This window comes from Mustelus asterias, chromosome 9 (assembly GCF_964213995.1).
Source record: "Mustelus asterias chromosome 9, sMusAst1.hap1.1, whole genome shotgun sequence".
Lineage (NCBI taxonomy): Eukaryota > Metazoa > Chordata > Chondrichthyes > Carcharhiniformes > Triakidae > Mustelus > Mustelus asterias.
Window position 1 is genome coordinate 118,166,107 of NC_135809.1, and position 20,707 is coordinate 118,186,813.

The window sequence follows — 20,707 nt, forward strand, 5'->3', positions numbered from 1 at the left end:
CCTTATGAGGATAGGCTGAGGGAGCTCGGTCTTTTCTCCTTGGAGAGACGTAGGATGAGAGGAGACCTAATAGAGATGTTGAGAGGCATAGATTGGGTGGACTCTCAGAGACTTTTTCCCAGGGTGGAAATGGCTGCTACGAGAGGAAACAGGTTTAAGGTGCTGGGGGTTAGGTACAGGGGAAATGTTAGGGAAGTTTTTCACACAGAGGTGGTGGACGAGTGGAATCGGCTGCCGTCAGTGGTGGTGGAGGCACACTCAATAGGGACTTGTAAGAGACTCTTGGATGAGTACATGGGACTTAATAGGATGGTGGGTTATAGGTAGGCCTAGAAGGTAGGGATATGTTCGGCACAACTTGTGGGACTGAAGGGCCTGTTTGTGCTGTAGTTTTTCTATGTTTCTATGTTTCTACTCAAGAACAATGGAGGGAAGTTATGTGTGGAACCATAGGAAGTGGGTGAGATCCTTAACGAATACTTTGTATCAGTATTCACCAAGGAAAAGGACATGACGGATGTTGAGGCCAGGGTAGGTGTGTGAACGCCTTAGAGAATTGAATATATCTTAAATTGCATTAAGGCAGACAAGTCCCCAGGGCCGGATGGTGTCCATCCCAGGTTACTGCAGGAGGCAAAGGGAAAAATTGCTGGGGCCTTAATAGATATCTTCACATCCTCTTTGACCACAGATGATGTTCCAGAGGACTGGAGAATAGCCAATGCTGTTCGCTTATTTAAGAAAGGTAGCAGGGATAATCCAGGAAATTATGGATCGGTAAGCCTGATATCAGTATCTCATGCAGTTTATATGGATTTCAGTAAGGCGTTTGACAAGGTCCCACATTGCAGACTGGTACTAAAACTAAAGTCACATGGGATTCGGAGTGGGCTGGCTAGATGGATACAGAACTGGCTTGGTTATAGAAGACAGAGAGTTGCGGTGGAAGGGTGTTTTTCAGAATGGAGATCTGTAGCTAGTGGTGTTCTGCAAGGATCAGTGCTGGGACCTCTTTTGTTTGTCATATATATAAATGATCTACAGGAGAATGTGGGTGGTCTGATGCGTAAGTTTGTAGATGACACGAAGATTGGTGGAGTTGCTGATCGTGCTGGGGATTGTCAGAGGATCAGCAACTCCACCAATCTTCGTGTCATCTACAAACCATCGATAGATTGGAGACTTGGGCACAGGAAGGCATGTAAAATCGTCAGCTCCAACGCATCCCTCCCTGATGAGCTCAATGCATTCTATGCCCATTTTGAGCAAGAGGTCAGCAGGAGCATGCCCTCCACCCTGGAAGCCGTGGATGAACCTGTATCCAGGGTCACCATTGCAGATGTCAGAGCAGCTTTCTCGAAGATCAACCCACGGAAAGCGACTGGCCCGGATGGGGTACCTGGACTAGCACTCAGATCCTGCACGGATCAGCAGGCGGGGATATTTGCCGACATCTTCAACCTCTCTTTACAACAATCTGAGGTCCGTATCTGCTTTAAGAAGATGACCAGCATCCCGGTACCGAAGAAAAACCAAGCAGCGTGCCTTAATAACTATCGTCTGGTGGCTCTGACATCCATCATTATGAAGTGCTTCGAACGGCTAGTCATGGCATGAATCAATTCCAGTCTCCCAGGCTACCTGGATCCACTACAGTTTGCCGACCGCTGCAACAGGTCCGCAGCAGATGCCATCTCCATGGCCCTGCACTCAACCCTGGAACACCTAGATAACAAAGACACCTATGTCAGACTCCTATTTATTGACTATAGCTCAGCCTTCAACACCATTATTCCGACAAAACTCATCTCCAAACTCCGTGGCCTGGGCCTCGGCTCCTTTCTCTGCAAGTGAATCCTGAACTTCCCAACTCACAGACCACAATCAGTAAGGATAGGCAACAACACTCCTCCATGGTCATCCTCAACACCGGTGCTCCACAAAGCTGTGTTCTACTATACTCCTTATACACCTATGACTGTGTGGAGAAATTTCCCTCCAATTCAATTTTCAAGTTTGCTGACAACATCACCGTAGTGGGGTAGATCTCAAACAATGACGAGACAGAGTACAGGAATGAGATAGAGAATCTGGTGAACTGGTGTGGCGACAATATTCTCTCCCTCAACGTCAACAAAACAAAGGAGATTGTCATCGACTTCAGGAAGCGTAGTGGAGAACATGCCCCTCTCTACATCAATGGGACAAAGTAGAAATGGTCGAGAGCTTCGGGTTTTTAGGTGTCCAGATCACCAACAACTGTCCTGGTCCCCCATGCCGACACTATAGTTAAGAAAGCCCACCAATGCCTCTACTTTCTCAGAAGACTAAGGAAATTTGGCATGTTAGCTATGACTCTCACCAACCTTTACAGATGCGCCATAGAAAGTATTCTTCCTGGTTGTATCACAGCTTGGTATGGCTCCTGCTCTGCCCAAGACCGCAAGGAACTACAAAAGATCGTGAATGTAGCCCAATACATCACGCAAACCAGCCTCCCATCCATTGACTCTGTCTACACTTCCTGCTGTCTCAGCAAAGCAGTCAGCATTATTAAGGACTCCATGCACTCCAGACGTTCTCTCTTCCACCTTCTTCCGTCGGGAAAAAGATACAAAAGCCTGAGGTCATGTACCAACTAACTCAAGAACAGCTTCTTCCCTGCTGCCATGAGACTTTTGAATGGACCTACCTTGCATTAAGTTGATCTTTCTCTGCACCCTAGATATGACTGTTACACTACATTCTGCACTCTTTTGTTTCTTTCTCTATGAACGGTATGCGTTGTCTGTATAGTGCGCAAGAAACAATACTTTTCACTGTATGCTAATACAATAATAAATCAAATCAAATCAAGAAATGGCAGATGGAGTTTAATCCGGACAAATGCGAGGTGTTGCATTGTGGAGGATCACATTTAGGTGTGAATAATATTGTAAATGGCAGGACCCTTAGGAACATTAACATACAGAGGGATCTGGGCCTGTAGGCCTACAGTTCCCTCAAATTGGCAACACAGGTAGCCAAGGTGATTAAGAAGGTATAAGGCATGCTTGCCTTCATCAGCCGGGGCATTGAATACAAGAGTCAGGAAATCATGTTGCAGCTATATAAAACCTTGTTTAGGCCGCATTTGGAGTATTACATGCAGTTCTGGGGGCACAGGCTGGCACTACCAAGGTGCCAATGCCCAGGGGGCACCACCGCCCACTGCCCGACCCTCTGGGGGGCCCCAACTACCTCCCCTTCACTCCAGCGGGGTCGGGCTGCTAGTTCCCCAAAGGTAGGAAGCTATAGTAATCCACGCTGGAATGAACTACTCTGGTGGGGCAGAGGGGGTGCGGGGAGGGGGGGGGGGGTGGGGGGGAGATGCTAGCGGGCCCGGAGACTTCAGTCCTGGACCCGCCAATTCCATTTGAAGTATATGGTAATTAGTATTACCATAATTTATGCGCCTCCCCACTGATTTCCGGCACAAATGTAACGCTGCCGGAAATCTGGCGCTGGGAGAAGCTAATGCGCCGGGACATCCAGCGCGGATCCCACGCATCGGACACCACTGGAATCTCCCAGCCCGCTGCGCTAATTTTTTAGTGCAGCGGGATGGGAGAATCGCCCCTGGGGACGCTCCCTCCCTTTGGACGGTTCTATTTTACAAACTGTTTCCTTACTTACAAAGATGTAATGAGGGTCATTGGGCGGGATTTTCCACCACCCCCACCCCATGTTTTGTGGTAGTGGAGGCGGCCACCATTGGCTGACGGTGGGATCCTCAGTCCCTTCGCTGTCAACTGGTTTTCCCATTGTTTGACCCCTCTATCGCCGGGCAACCGGAGCCAGAAGATCCCACCATGGAAATAGCCAGAAAAGTTTGGTCATTATGTTTGGGGCCTAGAGAATTAAATGTATTGCTCTCTCCCTCACTTACCCCTATAAATACTTTCTACAAATAGAGCAGTCAAGAGGATTCAATGTAAAAAAGCATGAGTTTGAGACTTCAGCTGGGATTTTACGACCTCGCTCGAGTGAGGCCCGTAAAATCCCACCCAGGCCAACAGAGAATTCTGTTCTGTGAGCCTCGCCCACCCCGATTCTGGGCCGGGCGAGGCGCTAAAACCCCGGCCTTAGAATAAGTATAATGAAGGGATGAAGTAATATTCGAGAGTAAGATCATGCGGATATGCATGGATGTACCTTAAGCAAAATAGGCCGGCTTAAGGGAAAGAGAGAGTTAAAAAAAAAAGTAGAAGGAACAGGGTAGTGAGAAATCCGATGTGGCAGGATTGCAGTGTTTACTTGCAAATATGGAAGTGATTAGAAAGATGGTTGGAAGATGGTTTAAGTAGAATGGAGGGACATGATGGTGTAACCTTGACAGAAACTTGGCTTTAGTTAGGGCGAGACTGGGAATTAAGTGTTCCTGATGATAACATTTTCAGGAGGGACAGAGAAGGAAAAAAAAAGGCAGGAGTGACTTTATTAAAGGCACAATTTCACCGTAGAAAGTTATATTAACGTGGGTGCTTGGATAGATGTAAGATGTGATGAAAAATATATTCCATTACTGGAAATGAAGTACAGACTATTGAATAGTGCAAAATAAACTGAGGGCAAGCTCTGTGGGTAGTCAAAGGGGGTTTGCATTATAGGTGTTGCAATTATGGGCATTATCTTAAGGACAAAGTTTGTCAAAATAAGGAGTTCTTCGAAAACCTCGGGCGCTGTTTCCTTTTGGAATACATTACGTGTCCATCATGGAAGGATACAGTGCTGGATCTGGCTCTATGTAATGAAGCAGTACAGGGGAGTGGCTGGAAGCATAGGGGAATAGCTGGGGGCAAAGAGGGCATGCAACCTAATTAGACTGAAAGTAGTTCAAAGGGATGGCAGAGTCGAAGATAAAGCTACCGGACTGAAAACTGGCTAATTTCAATGGGATGAACTGGGACATGGCATGAATAAATTAAGTTGTATAAAAATAGCAGCATAAACTTTGGAAAATATTTAACTGTAAGACGTTTAAGTGCAGGTTAAAGACATTCTGACTGGGAGTAAAGGGGATAAACAGAGCGATTACAGCAAAAATAGGAGGCATGTGATATATCAAGGATGATAATAGCAAATGATGAAAAATATAAGAGGTAAAGCAAAAGAAGCAAAAAAGGGGTTGAGGAAGACTGAGAGGAAAATTGAAATAATAAAAGCCTTTTTGTAGTAGCTCGCCCTTTTTAGGGGTGTGTGTGTGTGTGTGTCAGAAAGGTCATGTGACCTGATCATCCAATGGGAAATGAGCATGGGGTCCTTGAGGCTGAGCACAGGCTTTTTGCAGCCAGAGTAACCCTGTTGCTGTGGAATGAAGACATATATTACAGTGCTCTGTCAATAGTAATAAACCTGGTGTTGTTCATACATTAACTGGTGGTCGACAATCATTGCATTTTCTACACTTGTACAAACATACAAGAAGGAAAAGAATGGTCAAAAATTGGATGGGGCCACCTAGATACAAAGGATGTCACCTTCTCCTGAGCGTGAAGGAATGACAGAGGCTCTTAATATGTATTAAGAAGGCGAAAGTAATAGAGGAGAAATATCCAAGAGCCAGTATTGGAAGAAAAGCACAAGAGTTGGGGGGGGGGGGGAGGTGTGGACACCATGCAAAGACCTGTTGACCTCAGATGGGATTTTCCGGTTTTGGGGCGAGCGTGCTGGAAATTCCCACCGAAGAATTCACTAGTCCCAGATGCAGTTCAGAACACTGAGGGAGGAGAGGAAGGTGATAGCAGAAGAATTGATCAAAGCATGGCCATTATTTGAAGGAGAGTTGTTCAAAACTAATCTGTGGAAACAATATTTCAGTGAGTGGTCAATCTCAAGCTTCTGAGGGATGCAATGAAAACAGTTAGTACTGAATCATTCAAACATGAATAGGTTTCTTTCAGAAAATAATAATTTGGGATACAATATATGACTAATTTGAGACTTGACGTGTGGCAAGTGTAGCATTGATGGGAGGAACAAGTGAATTTAGACCAACGTTCCCAAGACTCTCCACCACTTGGGATTTTTTTCACCTCACGACTGAATCTATTGTGGACTCATTGGTAGAGATTGATTGCTGTCATCAGCCAACAACTCCATTATCATTGGATCCTGTGACTACCAGGATGGTATCGAGTGAATTAGATCAATGTTGATCATGGCACGGTGGCGCAATGGTTAGCACTGCTGCCTCACAGCACCAGGGACCCAGGTTCGATTTCCAGCTTGGGTCACTGTCTGTGTGGTGTTTGCATGTTCTCCCTGGGTCTGCGTGGGTTTCCTCCGGGTGCTCTGGTTTCCTCCCACAATCCAATGATGTGCAGGTTCGGTGGGTTGGCCATGCTAAATTACCCCTTCGTGTCAGGGGACTGGCTAGGGTAAATGCATGGGGTTATGGGGATAGGGCCTGGGTGGGATTCTGGTTAGTGCGGTCTCAATGGGCTGAAGGCCTCCTTCTGCACTGTAGGGATTCTATGGAATTCTATGATTTTCCAATTCCTATGTTCCTCTCCCAGGGGATTGTATGGCTGTCAGTGAGTGAGGAGGCCTTGAGGAAAATGATGCTCAGTCACACCCCTACAGCATGGAACATCTTTTATAGACCATTTGGTCATATTTATATGCTCATAAGCGGAAGAGCGGAGAGTGTGGTGTATTACAATTCTAGTCCCATTTTTGGACCTATTTGTAATCAGGCGTATCTCCCGATTAACTCCCTTAACTTCAGCTAGAGGGAGTCAAACTCAAGGACATGGACATGAGTCCCCTGAACCTAAACAGCCTTCATGCAAAGGAAAGGAATCAGTGAATATTATTACCTTTTCCCTGATAGCCATAATTTCAAATAGTTTTTAGCTAGATTGTAGATTTCCAGATATTCTAAGGGTCCAGATGAAATTCCTCAGTAAATATTCCCCCCACCAAACCGGAATAGGAGTTGGATTCCTTTAGTTATTGATACAGAAGACCAAGTGAGACCATTTAAATTAAAAACACACAGAAATTTATTATAATAAGCAAACAGCAATTTGATGGTTATATGAAAAGTATATATTGCAAAACTCTGTACACCCCAAAACAGAAAAGGTAGCAAATCCAAAATTTAAACTTTACTTGCTACAGACATAATACTTCTAAAAGAAGAAAAGAATTTCCATCAAATATTAAAGTAAGGTTACCTAAATCCCAAGTGCATTTGTTTTTTTAATTTATTCTTTCACAGGTATCACTTACAAGGCCAGCATTTGTTGCCCATCCGTAATCACCCTTGAACTGAATGGTTTGCGTTTCTGTGAGTCCAGAGTCACATGTAGGCCAGACCAGGTAAAGATGGGATGACAGAGTTTTTCCCTAAGAGACATCAGTGAATCAAAGTAGGTTTTTATGAACAATCAATGATAGTTTCATGGTCACTATTACTGAGGCTAGTTCTCAATTCCAGACTTACTCATTGAATAATTCATTCATTGAATAATATCCAAAGATGTGTGGGTTGGGTGGATTGACCATGCTAAATTGCCCCTTAGTGGGGGACTGGATAGGGCAAATGCATGGGGTTGCGGGGATGAGGCCTGGGTGGGATTGTGGTCGGTGCAGACTCGATGGGCTGAATGGCCTCCTTCTGCACTGTAGGTTTCTGTGATTCTATGAATTTAAATTCCACCAGCTGCCTGGTGGGTTTTGAATTCACGTGACTTGGGCTTCTGCATCGCCAACCCAGTGACATTACCATTATGTTACCATTGGCTTTGAAACAAATTGAAAACAAATCTGACCTTATTCAAATTATGTTCCAATATTCACAGAAAATGTTTGAGGTTGTATAGTTATTGGTTACAAGGAAGATGTTTATTCGATTCCTAATAGACCATTCACTATCGATATCCCATATTTAGTGAAAGTACCACCTATTATATTGAAGGTGTCTGTTTAATTTCTACAAAATGTTATTTTGAATTTATTGTTGCAAACTGGACCTTAGCAATAATATTGTTGGTCAATTTTGCTGAGTCCAAGTATAGCGTCCAGCAAGCCAAATATTCTTCTATCTGATTGTGGTTTTAATTATTGCACTGTGTCTACATACAATAGAGAACCATTAAATATGTAGGTGTGTCTATTTTCTTATCAGTAAATTCACATTGTTGTGAAGGGAGTTAACCATTCTGGATTGTAACCTCAGAGCTCCAGAACAGTGTAACTGCAGAGTACCCCAAAGATGCACTGGAGATCCCTCCACCAGAGGCTCCCAGCTAAGGTTTACCTGGCAATTATCCAGGAAGTGTGAACTTCCAATGGGCAATTACCCTGCACTGGGAACCATCCCAGAGTGTGATTTAAATTGCAAACTTCAGATAGTTCCGACTGTGCTACATCAATAGTTACCCAGAAAAAATTAGAAGAATTAAAACCACTTCTAACTTCTGGGCGACTATTGCACAGACTCACACCAACCCCTACGAGACTCATCCCACACATCCAAACTGTAAGTTTTTCGGGCAACACCAACGCATATAAGGACTGTAAAACGCACATTGGCCATTTAAATGGTAGAAGTGACCACACTTGGCTGCAGGAACTGGCTGTTTTCTCCCAGCAGGCTCAGCCCTGCCTGTGTGAAGAAAGGGTGCCTCCAGTCGAACTCACAAATGGTCAGGGTCCAGACAGGCTGCTGATTAGATTAACTGAATCACAAAGGGAGCAGATGACATCACCAGACCAGACCCGCATCGAGATTGGAAGATCGATACCAACCACAATGTACCTGCATAAGATACAATAGATACGATAATGGGGCTATCCAGCAGTAAGGAGAAACCCATCTCCATGATGGGAAAGCAATCTGTAAGCCCCGGTAAAGTGATTAGGAACATTGATGGGCCATTCATACTGGACAAGGCAGTCTCAGCCGTTTGTGATTTCAATTGACTGTGCTATCACTGAGGCTGATAGCGATCCAGGACCATTGTTCTTGCAATTGCCGGTGGGGGCGGAGTTCACGGGACTTTTGAAATCTGAACTTTAAAAAGTGTGGCTTCGCAGCCATTCTCTCTCTTTCTCTTCGGACCCGCATGGCAACTCTCTCACCCTCCTGAACTGCGTTGCAGACAGCAGTTTTCCAGCACACAGCCAGCCCAGAAGGTCAAGGTCAGCTCAACTGAGTATTTCCTAGTAATTCATGAAGTTCCCAAGGGTAACATAGCAGTGGAGGCTTTTGTGGGAATGGTGGGTGCATGAACCTTTTCATCGTATAAGATATTGCTAACACTGTTTAAAGTTAGAATTTACGTTGTGCCCGTTTAGTTTTGTTCCCATAGTCATAGTTATAGAGTATAAGATACCTATATGTTGATTTCTGGTGTTGATGAGGTTTAATTTTGGTGTTTACATAGAACATAGAACAGTACAGCACAGAACAGGCCCTTCAGCCCACAATGTTGTGCCGAGCTTTGTCTGAAACCCAGATCAAGCTATTTCCTCCCTATCATCCTGAAGTACTCCATGTGACTATCCAATAGCTTCTTAAATGTTCCTAAAGTTTCTGACTCCAGTATCCCTGCAGGCAGTCCATTCCACACCCCAACCACTCTCTGAGTAAAAAACCTACCTCGGACATCCTTCCTATATCTCCCACCATGAACCCTATAGTTATGCCCCCTAGTTACCACTCCATTCAACCGAGGAAATAGTCTTTGAACGTTCACTCTATCTATCCCCCTCATCATCTTATAAACCTCTATCAAGTCTCCTCTCAACCTCCTCCGCTCCAAAGAGAAAAGCCCAAGTTCCCTCAACCTTTCCTCATAAGACCTACCCTCCAAACCAGGCAGCTTCCTGGTAAATCTCCTTTGCAATCTTTCCAATAAAAGATATATGATTTGAACTCGATTGGAGCCCATCTTGCTCTTTCATTTTCTCATCAGCTATCTCTGGTCGGGTCACATTTTAATATCCCTTACCATAATTCCGGAGTTGAGAACCGAGGGTACTCTGGGCGATTCGAACCCGCCCACTCAGGAAAGGCTGCCAGGTAGTGGATAGGCAGCAGTTTCCTTTTCTCTCTCTTGGGGGCGCTACTCTAGTGAAGTAGGCGCAAGGTGGCCGTTGTTCCATCGGCGAGAGAGAGAATCACTCGGGCATTGATGGGGTTTGGGTAATGGAGAACCAAACCTAAAATAAGCCCACAAGTGGAGTTAAAAAGAGGGAGCCCGCTACAAAACCCTCCGGGGACTCCCCCATCACAATCCCATCACTAGCCGCCCCACCCCCTCCATCTCACCAGACTTTCCACCCCCCATTTCCATCTCCCACAGTACTCTTCTCCCCCACCCTCTCCAATGGGACTCCTCCCAACTCTAACTATTCCCCGAGGCCCGACCTAACTTTGCCTCTGCCAACTGCCCAACCCTCCCCTTACCCAAGTGTCAGCCCCACCCCGACCGTTGGACTCTGCCCCTCCCCTGACTTATAGCCCACGAGTGCATGGCAACCCCCCACCCCCACCAACCAAGTGCTCAACTCCCCCCTTCCCCAACTGGTGAACGCCCAAGTGCCCAACCCTGCCTGAGTGGTGACTCCCCCAGTGCCCAACCCCAGTGAGTGCCCAAACCTCCCCCACAGGGAGTGCCTGACACAGTCGCCCCCACAATTTCCAACCACTTACCTAACAAACCTACAATCTCCCTGGCTTGAAAATGGCTGGACCTTCAAACCTACCTGTGCCATAGAAAAAGGGGACGTGGCCTCCTTGCGTTTAAACCTGAAGCCCTTGGCAGAAGGCCCTGGGAGCGCACCATCCTGAACAGTTCTCACCTGGCCTTAGTCGGAAGGAGCGACAAGAAAAGAATAGGAAAGATCTTAAGGTAAAAATGTAGGAGTGGAGTGACAATTTGACTTGGATTGCCACTCCGAGGAAGTACAGGCCCACATTTGCAAGCTTGTTTTGGCTCCTGTTAAAAATGTTTTACTGTGACTTCACCCAAGGAAACTTTTAACCTATTATTCCTGTATTAATTCCGTATTATTTGACCCTCATTCCTTCACAAGAGAGTTGGAACAGGTATGTAAATCTTTAACAGTGAGTGTATAGAGAGAGAAATCTGTCAGCTGGCAAGATCCTGTTCTGACACCCCATTATAGGAAATATGTTAGGGCCACGGAAAGGGTACAGCGAAGGTTCATTGGAACAACACCAAAAATGAGAACTTATTATTATAAAGAAAAGCATGACTGTTTCAGCTGAGGCTTTTCCAAACTGAAAGAGAAAAGGTTAAGGGGAGGCCTGATAGAAGTCTTGTTGAAATGATGAAATGTTTAGAAACTCACTGTGAAAATGAAATGAATGATTGGGAATGGGGAGAAGTTGGAGATTGATTTTATTTACATGGAATATTATTTGTCATAGAATCCCTATAGTACAGAAGGAGACCATTCGGCCAATCGAGTCTGTACTGATCACAATCCCACCCAGGCCCTCCTCCCATAACCCCATGCATTTACCCTGCTATTCCCCCTGACACTAGAGTCAATTTAGTATGGCCAATCAACCTAACCTGCACATTTTTGGACTGTGGGAGGAAACCGGAGCACCCGGAAGAAACCTACACAGACCCGGGGAGGAAGTGCAAACTCCACAAAGACAGTGACCCGAGGTCAGAATTGAACCTGAGATCCTGGCGCTGTGAGGCATCAGTGCTAACCACTGTGCCACCCTTTGAGCATTTAATCTTTTAGCACAAGTGGCTGCTGAGGCAAGGACCCCAATGTCACTTAGAAGGGATTTCAATCAGTATTCTGAAAAAGAAAATATGAAAGGATTAAAAAATATAAATTTACTCTTGGGCTCTGGCTGTCGTTGGCAAGGCTGGCTTTTTGTCCCCATCTGTAGTTGCCTTTGAGAAGGTGGAAGTGATGGATCTTTAGGCAATACGGAGCAAGTGCTCCAATTGTGAGATAGGTCAGACACAAGCACAAAGGACTTAATGCACGAAGTGGCCATTTTAAAACAACCAGTAGAATGGCACAGTGGAATTAGCAAATGGCTTAACTTTACACTTCACTGGAAGTCGGTGGAGAATGATGTTGGGTGGGTTGCAAATCTGGCATACCATCAGATCCCGTGGGTCTCTCGATGGGTGCGGACCTGGGTTAAAATTGCTCCAATATTTTCTATGATGCATGGGATGGTGAAAGTGGGACAAAAATAGAAAATGCTGGAAAATCCCAGCAGGTCTGACAGCATCTGCGGAGAGAAGATAGAGCCAATGTTTTGAGTCTGTGGAGAGAGAATAGAGCTAACATTTCCAGTCTGGATGCCAGACTCGAAATGTTTGCCCTATTCCCTCTCCACGGAGGCTATCAGACCTGCTGTGATTTTCCAGCATTTTCTGTTTTTGTTTCAGATTCCAGCATCCGCAGTGATTTGCCTTTATCAAGGGGAGAGTGAGAGTGGCTTCAGTTTTTTTTTATTTAATTCGTTTCACGCCTGGTCTGGTTTTTCTCTTCGAATTAGTCTGTCCACCTTCTCTCCACGACCTTGTAGAGGACGGATCGGTCCAATGCTCCGTGAGGCACTGTGGGCGAGAGTTTGCTTCCTTCGAAAGCCCGTTCACTTCCAGAGGTTTGAAATCAGACCAGTATTATGCCACTGCTCTGTGCGCCATCCACTGGCCTCTCAGTTGACATCAATGGAAGCTACGGTTTAAATCTCAGGAACATGAACCCAAGTCTCTCCTGCTGAAGATAGAGATCGTCCTGAGAGACCTTCAATTTCCTGGATCAGTGATGAAAAATATCTTGCAGATGTTTTTAGTGTGCGCTGTCTATTAGTTTAAGTAACGTGGTGAAAGCTCAGCCGCAGTAATGGTCCTGATAATTTAGTGCTCCCATCCTCTCAATGAACTGTTTTTATCGTGTGGAACGAACAGCACAGAAACAGGCCATTTGGCCCATCTCGTCCATGCTGGCGTTTGTACTCCCGCGGCTGTGACTTGACGGATTACTGTTTAAAACTGAAAAGGAGATCAACATATTTTTTCAGCGTCCATAAAACATGTAACTTTTATTTGCGTTGTGCACTTCCCCGCTCTTCATTTGTGCACTGTCCGATTGAATTAGTCGTAACCCAGTCTGTGAACACATGCCAGTTACTCACTACTGTATTTTGGAAATAAGTTATTACATGTCAGCAAGATGAGAGGGGGATAGATACAGTTGGCATCAAAAGTTATCAGGATAATGAAATACAGCATCAAGAAACACAGTCCGGGAGAGGTAATGAAGACCTGGTTCTTGAAAGAAACCAGAAGCCAGTTGTTAACCTGACTCTAGTCCAAAAATCCTAGGCCTGAAATGATATTTTGCAATAGAAGCCATAAAGAAAGCAGTCTGAGAGATATGGTTCCTTTAAAAATAAGAGGGGAGAGCACAAGAGAACAAGAAAACTGGCGTCCTGTCAGCAACTTTCATTGAGAAAATGTAACAAACAACAAAAACCATGGCAGAAATTCTTCAACTATTCCTCGCCCTCTGCTCTCACCTCAGCGGCCCAGCAGCTTGTGATTGATTCGCGCTATTAACATTCCCCTCCCCTTACAGTAGTAGCTCTCTCCCCGCTGTTTGAGAGATTCAGCGGACTCACACAGGAACTAACTGCCCGCTCCCGGGCCCAGCCCCTCGCCCAGGCAAACCAGCCAGGCCAGCTGCCTCTCGTCTTGCGCTTACACTGCACTTTCATTGTGTCAGCGGGGGGAAAGTCACCGCGGTGAGAGAGTGGTGTGGCGAGAGGTGTTCTGTCATTCCCTCAACTGTGCGATGATGTAAAAAAGGCTTTTGCCTCCGCCTTGTCAGAATATCCAGTTTAAGTGCCTCACACCACTGCTGAGCTCACTGACTGCAAGGGATGTTTAGGAAATGTCTAAATACGCAGCTTTACCCCAATAAGATATGTAATTCAATTAAATTAGCTCATACCTAAAATACAGCCAAACCTACATTAAATGTGTAATTTCTATTCAATGATTTTTTTTTTCTATTGATAAACTCCACTTCAGAGGAACATAGGATCCTAAGAACAGGAGGAAGGCATTCGGCCTCTGGAGCCTGCTCTGCCATTAGCTAATGGCTAATCAATGAGGGGGGGGTTTTGGCCTCCCTTCCATAGCTCAGCTGGTAGAGCGGAGGACTGTAGATGATTCAAACTGACATCCTTAGGTCGTTGGTTCAATTCCAGCTCGAAGGAAGCCCAATATTCACTTTGGGGCATTTTGAGGCGGCGTAGTGGTAGCGTTGTTGGACTCATAATCCAGAGATCCAGGCTAATGCTCTGGGGACACGAGTTCCAATCCCACCACAGCAGCTGTTGGAATTTAAAAGCGGTAGCTTGTCTCAGTAATAGAAGAAGGAGTAGGCCATTCGGTCCTTCGAGCTGCTCTGTGTTTCTCCTGGTGAGAGATGACACGCTGTTTGCCAGTGGCGGGATCTCCTGGTCCCGCCGCTGCCAGTGGGATTTCCCATTGATTGCACCCCACGTCGCCAGAAAACCCGCAGCAGGGATGCGCTGTTGGCAGCACCGGAAGATCCCGCCGGTGTGAGCAGCCGGAAAATTTCAGCCGTTTTTTTAACCCCATCTACCCACTTTTGTTCCGTAACCATAACCATCCGTAACCATACCCTTGCCTTGAAGAACCATTTCAATCTCAGTTTTGAGATTTTCAGTTGGGCCCCCACCTCAACAGCCTTTTGGGAGAAAGCGCTCCAGATTTCTACTACCCTCCTTGTGAAGAAGTGATTCCTGACATTGCCTTTCAATGGGATGGCTCTAATTTTAATTTTCCTCCCCATTCAGGACTTCCCCCAGCAGCAGAAATAGTTAACTTCTATCAACCCTATCAAATCCTTGGATCATCTGAAACATCCCAAGTAAATCACCCCTTCATCTTCCATTTCAAAGAAGTATAAGCCAATCTTATGAATCATAGAATCCTACAGTGCAGAAAGAGGCCATTCAGCCCATCAAGTCTGCACCAACCACAATCCCACCCAGGCCCTATCCACATATCCCTACATATTTACCCACTAACCCCTCTAACCTATGCATCCCGGGACACTGAGGGGCAATTTAGAATGGCCAATCAACCTAGCCCGCACATCTTTGGACTGTGGGAGGAAACCGGAGCACCCGGAGGAAACCCACGCAGACACGGGGAGAATGTGCAAACTCCACACAGACAGCGACCCGAGCCAGGATTCGAACCCAGGTCCCTGGAGCTGTGAAGCAGCAGTGCTAACCACTGCGCTACCGTGCAATGCAACAGCAATTCAGCAGAGTTTATGGCACATGAGCTCGAACTGGATCTGCTAGGTGTGCAACAGCCAAACCGGCAATTCTTGAAGGGACTATTGGTTAATGGAACCAACGGTTGAAGGGACCACTAGATACCAGGACTACTGGATAAAGGGGTCGCTGTTTAAAGGAGACGCTAGTTCATTGGGACCACTGGCTAAAGCAACTACTAGTTTAAGGTACTGCTGGTTAATGGGATAGCTAGAAGCCGCTGAGAAAAGGTGCAAAGATGTGTGTAAACAGTTGTGTTTTGTGGTCTGCTCCTCCCGGTTAGCGGTGGGGCTTTGCTGGAGCTCTGGGATTGCCTACACCCAGCTTACCCTGCCCCAGCATCATCACGCTTCCTTGGCAGAACCCACCTGAGGCTCCTGCCAGCCTCATGACTGGCTCAAACCTGCTCCTTCTGGGTACCTGGTGTCATATTTGGCAGAAGGTTTATGCCAAATCAGCACTCAAAATGATCTAGTTAATTAAGCGTGCCTGCTTCCAGATTTGGTGAGGGCCTTAAATAAATGGTCAATTACCTCTCAAAGTCTATGTGATGTTCACAATCACTGAGTGAATGAATAGGCTTTCTTTAAACGCAGAAATAATCAACTTTCTAATGACCCCTGTAGAAAAATGGTTAATGGCAAGCCGGCAGTTGCGGACTAACCTTTTAACACCAAGCCCGTGGTTACAAAATCTATGCAGGATCAGCACAGAGCTTGGTAAAGCCTGACATGATCCCAAGAATAATAGCCCACCAAGACACTGATTTAGTGTGTACCACCACTTTCCGTTTACTTAATCAGGAGTTCTATCAGGGAGATTCTAATCCCTTAATGGTTCTTGGTGTTTATTGAGTGCATCTTCGGATATTCCGCAATTGCAAGCCATTCAATGATGTTCAGGTCATCCGCTGTTATCTTATCAGTAAGCTGACTCCTCACAAGCTGTCTAGCAGTTTGGTAAAACAAAATTAATGTTGAATCATATATTTCTCATTTACCAGACAGTCTGGTCAGCAAGGATTAGGAAAATCTTGATCGATGGTGATACAGATCAGTGATGTTATATTGGAGCTGTTAACAGCAAAGTAGTCCTGACCCATTTCTCCAATGATCACAACTTTGATGAAGAGTTTTCACCAAGACTTTAATACCTATAAAAGGCTTGCACAATCAGTAAATGTATAAATAGCCTGGAGTGTTCACCCCACAATCACAGAGTCACCTGATAGGATTTAAAGGGAAACTTTGAGACAGGGAAAGCAATTTACTCACATGTGCACCCAGTTACACTGGCCCCCGGTTAAGCCATGCCTCAAATTTAAAATTCTCTTCCTTGTATTCAAATTGCTATTTTGCCTCACTCCTGCCTTTTCCTTTAAATCTCCTCCAGCCCTGCAACCCCAACCACCTTCTCAAGACCTCTGAGCTTCTCCAATACAATTACACAGTGGTTAGCACTGCTGCCTCACAGCACCAGAGACCTGGGTTCAATTCTTGGCTTGGGTCACTGTTTGTATGGAGTCTGCACGTCCTCCCCGTGTCTGCGTGGGTTTTCCTCCGGGTGCTCCGGTTTCCTCCCACAGTCCAAAAGATGTGCTGGTTAGGTGTATTGGCCATGCTGAATTCTCCCTCCGTGTACCCGAACAGGCGCTGGAGTGTGGCGACTAGGGGATTTTCACAGCAACTTCATTGCAGTGTTAATGTAAGCCTACTTGTGACACTAATAAGCAAACTTTAAAACTTTGGCCTGATTTTCACCTCTCCACCACTGGTGTCCATGCCATCAGCTGCCCAGACGCTAAGCTCTGGAATTCCCTCCCTAAACTTCTCTATGTTTTTCCCATCCTTAAAGGTGCTCCTTCAAACCTATCTTTTTTGACCAAGCTGTTCGTCATCTCGTCCTAATATCTCTTTAAGTGGCCCAGTGTCAAATTTTGTTTGGTAATCACTCCTGTGAAGCAGCTCGGGACATTTTACGACATTATAGAATCCCTACAGTGCAGAAGGAGGCCATTCGGCCCATCAAGTCTGCACCGACCACAATCCAACCCAGCCCCTATCCCCATATCCCTACCTATTAACCCTACTAACCTCTCAACACTAAGGGGCAATTTAGCATAGCCAATCAATCTAACCCGCACATCTTTGGACTGTGGGAGGAAACCGGAGCACCCGGAGGAAACCCACGCAGACATGGGGAGAATGTGCAAACTCTACACAGACAGTGACCCAAGCCGGGAAATGAACCCAGGTTCCCGGCACTGTGAGGCAGCAGCGCTAACCACTGTGCCACCGTGCCGCCCCATTAAAGGTGTTGCTGAGATTGAATTAAGTGTGTACCAGATACAAATGGGCAAAAGTTCAAACGAAAACAAGTGATTACAGAGAAAGCAAAACTTTGAGGCAGTGAAAGCAATTTACTCACGTGTGCAGTCCAAAAAAAAACCGTGAAGTAGATGGATCCGTTGCCATGAAAAACAGAAACTATTAAAAGAAACATGCGAAGCAACGTGCCTTCATGAAAAGGGGAAGTGATGGATTTGGCCCAAGCAAATGATAAGCATAGGAAAACAGTGTCAGACTAAATGAAGAGAAAAATAGCAATGTTCAGAAAGATTTACTCATCGGCTAAATGATAACAACATAGATAATAACAAATGGGGCAGCGGTTCTTTAGACGCACATGTGATCTCAATGCTTCTGTATACTGCCTTCACAATTGTTTTGTTTATGCCAGGATTGACATTTGACCCCGGATGAAGTAAATTAACATCTCGGTTTCTTTTTGTCTTTCCTTACTCATCAAGGGAAAGTCCTATCAGCCTCTCGTTGATTAACGAGTGGTCAGAGAAGGCCCAGCTTCCCTTGAATGAATGCAGATGGCCCAGTGAAAAATGAAGCTCCGCGACAGACACCACTTTTATCAGGCCCAGAGTTCACAAGTGGCTAAACTTTATCATCCTTACACAAAGGGAAAGTCTCCTGTTTCAGCACCATATCACATAATGCTGTAATGAATTCTTAACAACGCCCCACGGCCCAGATAACTATTGCTGTTTATTAATGCTGCTGGAGGTTCCAGCATGGTACTGAATTTACTGGAGAGATATATGTAATCCTTTCAGGATGTTCGAAGAATGAGGCAACTTAATCTTCAGCCGAGAATTTTGATGTAATTACAGCAAAGTGGTAAAAGTGATTTTTTTTTAAAACTACATGTTGCTTTCTGATATCACACTTTGCTGTGTCTCCGGACCTACAGCAACATGGTTGGCTCTGAAATGGTCTAACAAATGAGTTAGGTGCATTGGCCTTGCTAAATTGCCCCTTCGTGTCCTGGGATGCGTAAATTAGAGGGATTAATAGGGTAAATATGTGGGCCTAGGTGGGATTGTTATCGGTGCAGACCCGGTGGGCCGAATGGCCTCCTTCTGCACTGTAGGTATTCTATGATTCTATGAAACCACTCAGTTGTATTCAAGAATTGTGGCAATTAGGTACGGACAATAAGTGTTAAATTTGAGAGTGATGCTCACTTCCTATGCATGGAAAGAAGGCTGAGACTTGGATTTATATAGCTCCTTGCACTGTATCAGGATGTTCCAAGTCACTTTACACTTTTGATGTGTAATCACCGTTGTAATGTAGGAAATGCAACAGCCAATTTGCACGCAGGCAGCTCCCACAAACAGCAATGTGATAATGATCAGATAACTTGCTTTATAATGTTGGTTGAGGGATAAATGTACGTAATCCTTTCAAAGAATGAGACAACATGTATCTTAATCTTGAGCCTAGCGTTTTGATGTAATTACAGCAAAGTGGTAAAAGTAATTTTTTTTTAAAAACCACACGTTGCTTTTTGGTATCACATTATGCTGTGACTCCTGGATACTGGAAGAATCCCCTGCTCTATTTTGAATAGCCCCAAAGGATATTTTGGGCAGGATTGCCCAATCTCATCTGTCCCATTCCTGCTGCCAGTGAGAACAGACAATTTGGCGCCCCGCCAAAATGCCATTCATTGCAGTAGCACCGGAGAATCCCAGCTGCTTACTAGGTTTTGAAGTTTATTTATTAGTGTCTCAAGTAGGCCTACATTAACACTGCAATGAAGTCACTGTGAAAATCCCCTAGTCACCACGTTTGTTCAGGTATACTGAGGGAGAATTTAGCATGGTCAATGCACCTAACCAGCATGTCTTTTGGAGTGTGGGAGGAAACCGGAGCACCCGGAGGAAACCCATGCAGACACGGGGAGAGCATGCAAACTCAGACAGTGACCCAAGCCGAAAATCGAACCCGGGTCCCTGGCGCTGTGAGGCAGCAGTGCCAACCTTTGTGCCACCGTGTCGCCCAAGACAGAGGTTTCCGGTGTTAATGTCCAGCTGAGAAAACAGGTGTTTAAAAGTCTCATCCGAAAAGTGACACCTCTGACAGTGTGGCACTCCCTCACTACTGCACTGAATTTTCAGCCTAGATCTTTGTGCTCAAGTCGCTGGAGTGGGATTTGAACCCAAAACCCGCTGACTCAGAGGTGAGAGTAATAATTGAGATATATTAGCCAAGCATTGGTGTGTAGTGTTACAGTAAGTGGAGCCTGTGTTATAGTGAGTGAGATATGACAGCCAAACATTGGAATGAGTTATACTGAGTTAGATACATTAGCCAAGAATGTTTTAGCCAGTGAGATATGCTAGACCAGCAAAGTAACTGTGTTATAGTGAAATATGTTAGCCAAGCAATATGGTTATGTTACAGTTAGCAAGATACAATATCCAAACAAAGAGACCGCAGAGAACATGGAGCAGCCATTGTAAGGAGAATTGTTTATTACTTTATTTCCTCATTAACTTTTCTTAATGCACAGAAGGACAAATCTTTCAAATAAATTGTGGGAGAGAGAAGTCAATGATGAAAAGGACATTACAATGCGGCTGCATATTACCAGTGATATGTCTGCCAGTTTAAAGCCTATTGCAGTAATGGTGTGATTATTGTTCTAATACCACATCAGTTAGGTTTGTATCAGTTTGATGTAATCACAAGATAAAAAGAAAGGAGCTCCCCCATTCAGAATGGACATACTTCACCCCTATAGTCACAGAATCCAACTGTTATTGCAGTAACTCTGTTTTTACTTCCTCTGCTCCTATCCACATCATGTTGACTATGGGAAGAGGTGATACCGGCTGTAGCTTCCGGATGTCTGGAACATTCACAGTCGCAGTGCACGTCCAAGGGTAACTTTTACAGGAAGACCACAATTCCAAAGCTGCCTCCAGGATCGCCAATCAATTAGGGAGAGCAAACAGTTTGTGGATTTAAT

The 20,707-nt window shown here is 45.3% G+C and overlaps 1 non-coding gene across 1 annotated transcript; it reads left to right on the forward strand.

Moving 5' to 3' along the window:
• Positions 1-14,193: 14,193 nt before the first annotated feature.
• trnay-gua (transfer RNA tyrosine (anticodon GUA)) lies at positions 14,194-14,281 on the forward strand. The gene is given in 2 exon segments: positions 14,194-14,230; positions 14,246-14,281. It is a non-coding gene; the product is annotated as a tRNA-Tyr (tRNA).
• Positions 14,282-20,707: the final 6,426 nt, after the last annotated feature.